Genomic DNA, 6,156 nt, shown 5'->3' on the forward strand with positions numbered 1-6,156 from the left:
TCTGTCCGAGGCAAAGGTACAAAATGTGATGACAATGGCCTCTGCAGCAACCTCACTTGATGCACCCTGTTTCACTCTGTTTCCTGTTTCCAACAGGAGTGAGGAGTGAGACTGAGACTGAGTTCAGGCCGCAGCAGGTGAACTGAGTTAAATTCAGCTGATTTCTTGTGAAGTTAGTTCATATTTTAATTGCAGCTATTTCATTTTGTGAAACTGCGTTGTTCATTTCCACATATGGCCACAGCTGGTGTTTTTCGTGGCCACGGATGTCACTGTGGGGAAATGTGGTGTTGACATGATGAATGTTTTCTCTCATGCCTTTATCAGTGCATCATTTAGTTTGTTCTAATTGAACTTGCATTACAAACGAATGAATGGAAACCAAATGCTATTGACTGTCTTTATCATAATTAAAAAATGGAAATGAAAATGAAAGAATAATACATTATGATTCTTTTTAACCTGTCTGTCAAAATGACGGACAATGAAAAAGTGTGGCCCAACCTCTGCTTACCACTATACCACCATCACATGCAAAGCCTCAAAATCACAGTCCTTTTTCATCAAACTGGTTATGGGAACTCACGTGTGGCTGGATTTATGACCGAACGTTATTTACACTGTAAATGAATCAAAGTAAACAAATCATCATCATCATCATCAAGATCACAGGTTGGTAACATCACCTGTGAGCAGAGTGGAGCAGTGGAAGAGTGCTGGGCCCAAAACCCAGAGGTGGATGATGGAAACCATCCTCTGCTAAGGCAGTGATGCAAATAAGAAACCATGTTCAAAGTGAGATTTACAGTTGACTTCATCCTCACACTACATGTTCATGTTAGCACAGTTGTGCTGTCCCTTCCCTCTACATTGGTTTAACCAGTACAGTTAAATATTGTTTGAGAGTTTGTGAGGTTGGATGCTGCACGCTGACTGGTTGTGTGTCCAGGATGCTTCAAGGACATCTTTCTGCCATTCTCTCCTCCAAACCTTTGGACAGCTTTGAGGAGTCACAAAATGTGAGACGTGGTATTCTTGCAGTGAAGCTGGCAGAGGTATGTGGTAGTGTGGCTGAGCGGTCCAAGGCTCTGGATTTAGGCTCCAGTCTCTTCAGAGTCGTGTGTTTGAATCCCACCACTGTCAGGTGCTGAACCTTTGCACTCTGTGGTGCAACATTGAATTGTTTAATTCAATCTAAAACTGTTATGAACCAAGTTGTGCTCCAGTGGCCACCGTCACTTCCATTTACTGAAGTGGAAAAGATGGACAACAGTGTTGGGCTTTGCCTACATCTGAGCTAAAGATACATACAAAATAATCTAAATCAGCTTTTACTTTGAAATGCTTTTTATTTATATTTATATATAGTTGCCTGAGTTTTTTTATTTATTTATTTATATTTATATATAGTTTCCTGAGGGGTTTTCTGGGGGGCATAGGGTTGCGTGTTGTTCATTAAGAGTTTTTTTTTTTTTTTTATTTCTCACTTGAGGTTTTCATTTTAATTAAATCAATAATAATAATAATAATATAAATATGAATAAAAATAATAATAAGCAAATTTTTTGCCAGTTTGTCACTAATAAGCCACTTTACATATCGAGCAGGTCGAGACCAAACTCTTTATAAAATGATTTAAAGAGACCCTACAGATCCCCTGATGAGCAAGCACTTGGTGACAGTGGCAAGGAAAAACGTCCTTTAAGAGGCAGAAACCTCAGCAGAACCAGGCTGGGGGGGGGCATCTGCCTCGACCGGTTGGGTTGAGAGAGAGAGAGAGAGAGAGAGAGATTTAAACCAACTTTAATTTTTCAATTCAATAACAAAACACGAGTCTTCTTTACAGTTTATCCACCATGACTATGAACAAATAAGTATATATACACATACATACATACCCATGACAGGCTGAATGAATGGCTACACTGCTGATGGAGGAGGTCTCCATAGACGAGCTGCCCCTCTGTCACAGAGCAGAGCACCTCTCCGACACACCACACCTGCTGGAACCTGTTCACATCATCTGTTGCCTTGTAAAAGTTAAAATCCACCACCAACCTTGATTTTATCATACACTTAAAACAGGAAGCACATCAACGTTCAGCCCCTTGTCTGCTTTTCTCCTTCAACTCATGTACAGTGCCATCTTGGCCTGTCCTAACAGAAAGTTTAAAAGCTGACATTTGTCTTTCTGTTGGCATGTGTACTTAAAACCCAGTATAAAAACCTGTCCTGTAAAAACTTCTCCATATTTACTAAAAAACTGTCCCAGCAGTCCAAACAGAGGTCTAAGCCGTGCACATTGATAAAAACAGTGGAAAACAGTCTCTCTGTGGCTGCAGAAGGGACAGCTCTCCGGCACTGACCTGTTGATCACAGATACTGATACAGAGTTGACGGCTAAAATCCCATGGAGGATCCTCCACTGCAGCTCCCCAACTCTCTTTGTCACAGGAGTTTTGTAGAAAGACCTCCAAGCCGGCCTCACACTGGGACCCAGGTCCATGTAAGTCCTCCAGGGGGTGTCGCTGCGCCCATTCAGTGTCCTTCGGTTCAAAGTCCTTACCATCAACTGGTAGAAGGACTTTCCTGAGGCGCCCTCCATAGAAACACCTCCAGAGTCAGCATCTCCCAGCAGAGGTCCACAGCAGTCGTTAAAATCCTGGAGCAGTTTGAGGTCAGGAAAAGGGTCAGACAGCACAGGTTCCCTGAGGAGCCATGACAACCAGCTGGTCTGTTCCAGTCTCCGTTTCCTCAGGAGAGTCCAAACAGAGAAAACACTCCTGTTGAAGGGTGGCAGGGATGATGTTCCCACCTGATTGGAGTTCATGAGGAACAGGGGAAGATCCAGTCCCAAACTGCCACACCGCTGCAGGATTAAACAGACCAGGGGCCTCCACACCAGGTCTGCAGGACCAGTGAGCAGTCTCTGGATGAACTGCAGCCGGAAGGTGGCGCCTCTGCTGGCCAGATGGACCAGACCTTGGCCCCCCTCCCCTTAGATAAAAACAAAACCCCCTGAGGAACCCAGTGCAACAAGTCCCAGAAAAAAATCTATTAAAACCTGCTGAACCTGTGACAGGAGAAAGGCTGGGGGATCAGCACAGGACAGCCGGTGCCACAGAGCAGAGGACACAAGATTATATATAATGAGGACACAACCTCTAAAAGGCAGTTTAGTTTAGGTAAAATCCACTTGCACTTTGTTAGCCGACCTTTGACCCTTTCTAAAACACTGTCGCAGTTTTTCTTTCAAAAAATTTCATCACCTAAAAACACTCCCAGGTATTTCAGCCCCCCAGTTTTCCACACTAACCCTCTAGGCAGCCTGAGCCGATCCCTCAGCCTGTCCTCCACTATGACAGCCTCACTCTTCTCCCAGTTAACTCTGGCTGAGGAGATAAAACCAAAACATTTTATATTATTTACGAGAACATCAATGTCAGTCTGGGAGTTAACGAGGACAATGACATCATCCGAGTAAGCAGACGGTTAGAGAGGGACATTACAACCAGGAAACTGCACTCCACTCAGGTCGGCTCTCAGCTTGTGCAGCAGGGGCTCGATGGCCAGTGAGTATAACATGCCAGACAGGGGGCAGCCCTGCCTGACCCCCCTCTGGACACTGAACGGAGCACCCAGACCACCGTTTATTTTTAAAACACTCGCAATGTCACCGTACAGAACCCGGATCTTGGCCATGAAACCCTGGTTGAACCCAAAAGCTGCTAATGTCTACCAGAGGTACTGGTGTTCAACCCGGTCAAAAGCCTTTTCCTGATCTACTGAAATCAGACCAGTGTCTACAGCCAATGAACTGGAGAGGTCCAAAATGTCACCAATTAGAGTGACATTGTCACTGATGAGCCTGATGGGCACACAGTAAGTCTGGTCAGGGTGCACGATGGACGCCACCACCTCCCTCAGTCTCGTGGCCAGGGCTTTGGACAGGATCTTGTAGTCCGTGCACAGCAGCGACACCGGCCTCCAGTTCCTCAGCTCCTGCAGGTCTCCTTTCTTGGGCAGGAAGACCGTCGATGCCTGGAGCTCTGCCACTCTGTAGACTCATCAAGGCTGTGTGCAGTTCTGTTAGAGTCAGCTCAGCCTCCAATGATGAATGTTTTTCTGCTTCAACTTGGGGAAGACCGAGCTGCTGCTGGAGCGCAGGAAGTGGATGATCATCCTCTGTCCATCTTTCTGCTCCAGCCCAAAAAAGAAACATGAGGGGGCGTCCATCTGCGAGATGTTCAGGAAACCTGACCTGACCAGAGCTCCCTGTGCTGTGACACCCAGCAGCAGCAGACTTTTTAGACTTGAGGGTATTTGAAGTCCCCCGATCTCCGGTAGAATCTGCTAAAGTCTGCAGTTCTACCACCTGAGTCTCCAGATCCCTCAAAGATTGGGTTGTGTCTCTTGTGACTTTGCGAGTGAACTGCTGGCAAAGCTGTTTAATCTTGGCTTTGGCAACGTCCCACCACTGCTGGATGGAGGCAAACTCAGGTTTGCTCTCTCTGTGAAGGCCCCAAAAGAAGGTAAAAGCGTTTTTACAAGCTTTTTTAAAGTCACTGAGCAGGGTACTGTTAAAATGCCAGTAGGCGCTGCGTGTGCAAATGTTTCTAATGGAAATAGAACACAAGATGAAGCAGTGGTCAGAAAAACCTACTGGCTGAATGTGACAGTCTTTAAAAACACTAAAATGATGTGTAAAAGAGTAGATTCGGTCTATTCTGGCCAGGGATACAAACCTTTCTCTGGAGTGAGTCCAGGTGTACTGCCTGTTATTTCCGTGGAGGACTCTCCATACATCCTGGAGCTCATGAGTCTGTACCAGCTGTCTGAGCCTGTGTGATGATCCGGGTGAGGCTCTGGGTGATTCCTGTCCAGATCTGGGTTTTCTGTACAGTTAAAACAAATACTCCTCACTCCTGCTGGCTCTCAGAACATCACATGAAACATTTAAAAGGCCCATCCTGTCCACCCCACTGGTCGGTGCATAGATGTTTAAAAATACTAAATTCATGTTTTCATACAAAGCTCTGACCTTCAGTAAAACCCCTGGTATGACTCCTCCACTGCAGCTGGATTTGTGACTTAAAATGACACCCCCATTAAAAGCCCTCCTCCAGTCGCTCTCGTTGTCTGCACTGCTGTGTGTCTCCTGCACTAACAAAACGCTCAACCTCTTAATCGCCATCATCTTAAAAACAACAGCTCTGGTCAGGTTTAGGCTGCCGACACACATCAGACAAAAAGAGAATCGGGTCTCAGGTGAGAAGGCATCGGAGTAAGCTAAAAAAAACCTCTGTTATCATCAGACAAAAATGCATCACATTTCCTGAAAACGGCCTCCGACCAAAAGTATTCAGTCTCAGAAAAACCTATGTCAACTTTATGAAATACCAAGTCAGGTTTCAGACCAAACGGCCTCAGACAAAACATTGTCAGGGAAAAAACAGGCAGATCTTGCCCAGCAGAGGGGGCTCGTGTGGCAGAAGGCCTATTTTACATCTTCAACGTGCGGCAAATGATCAAGCGTGTTCGGAAGAAATTTGAGGAAAATCAACAGGTAATGTGTAAATTTGAACTCTTTCTTACTTTAATAAGCAGTTTGATTTGAATGGGAGAGAAAAAATCCACAGCTTTTACGGTAGCCAGTTAAACTTACGTAGTAATGTCATACAGAAACAGAATGCGTAGCAGAATTGTGTACTTTAGTTGCTGAGGCCACTGAGGATGAGGAATAGGCAATGGGACCTGCTGAACCAGCAGCAGTATGTGTATGCAGGTAGCTGAGTGGTTAGCATGCAGGCCTCTCATGTCGTGGCTCCTGGTTTGAATCCAGATTGGAGGTCTTTTGCTTGTGCCGAAAAAGATTCAAAGCGTCAAGACTTCAGTGACGGTGACATCTGGTGGACAACTGAAGCCATAGCAACCTGTAAAGCGCACGACTGAAGCACTGGCACTGTTTCAATCCCATGACAGCAATTAAAGTTGAGAAAAGTCTGTGTGGTCATTCAAGTGTTTTGTTGATTCATACCAAATCATGATTATATCGTCATTACAGTAAAATATGCAGATGCTCTCACACATACTCTAAAAAACATTCCAGATTAACCCAAAGAATAAATGCAAATTATATGAAGGGTTAAATGTTGA

Source organism: Echeneis naucrates, unplaced genomic scaffold (assembly GCF_900963305.1).
Source record: "Echeneis naucrates unplaced genomic scaffold, fEcheNa1.1, whole genome shotgun sequence".
Taxonomy (NCBI): Eukaryota; Metazoa; Chordata; class Actinopteri; order Carangiformes; family Echeneidae; genus Echeneis; species Echeneis naucrates.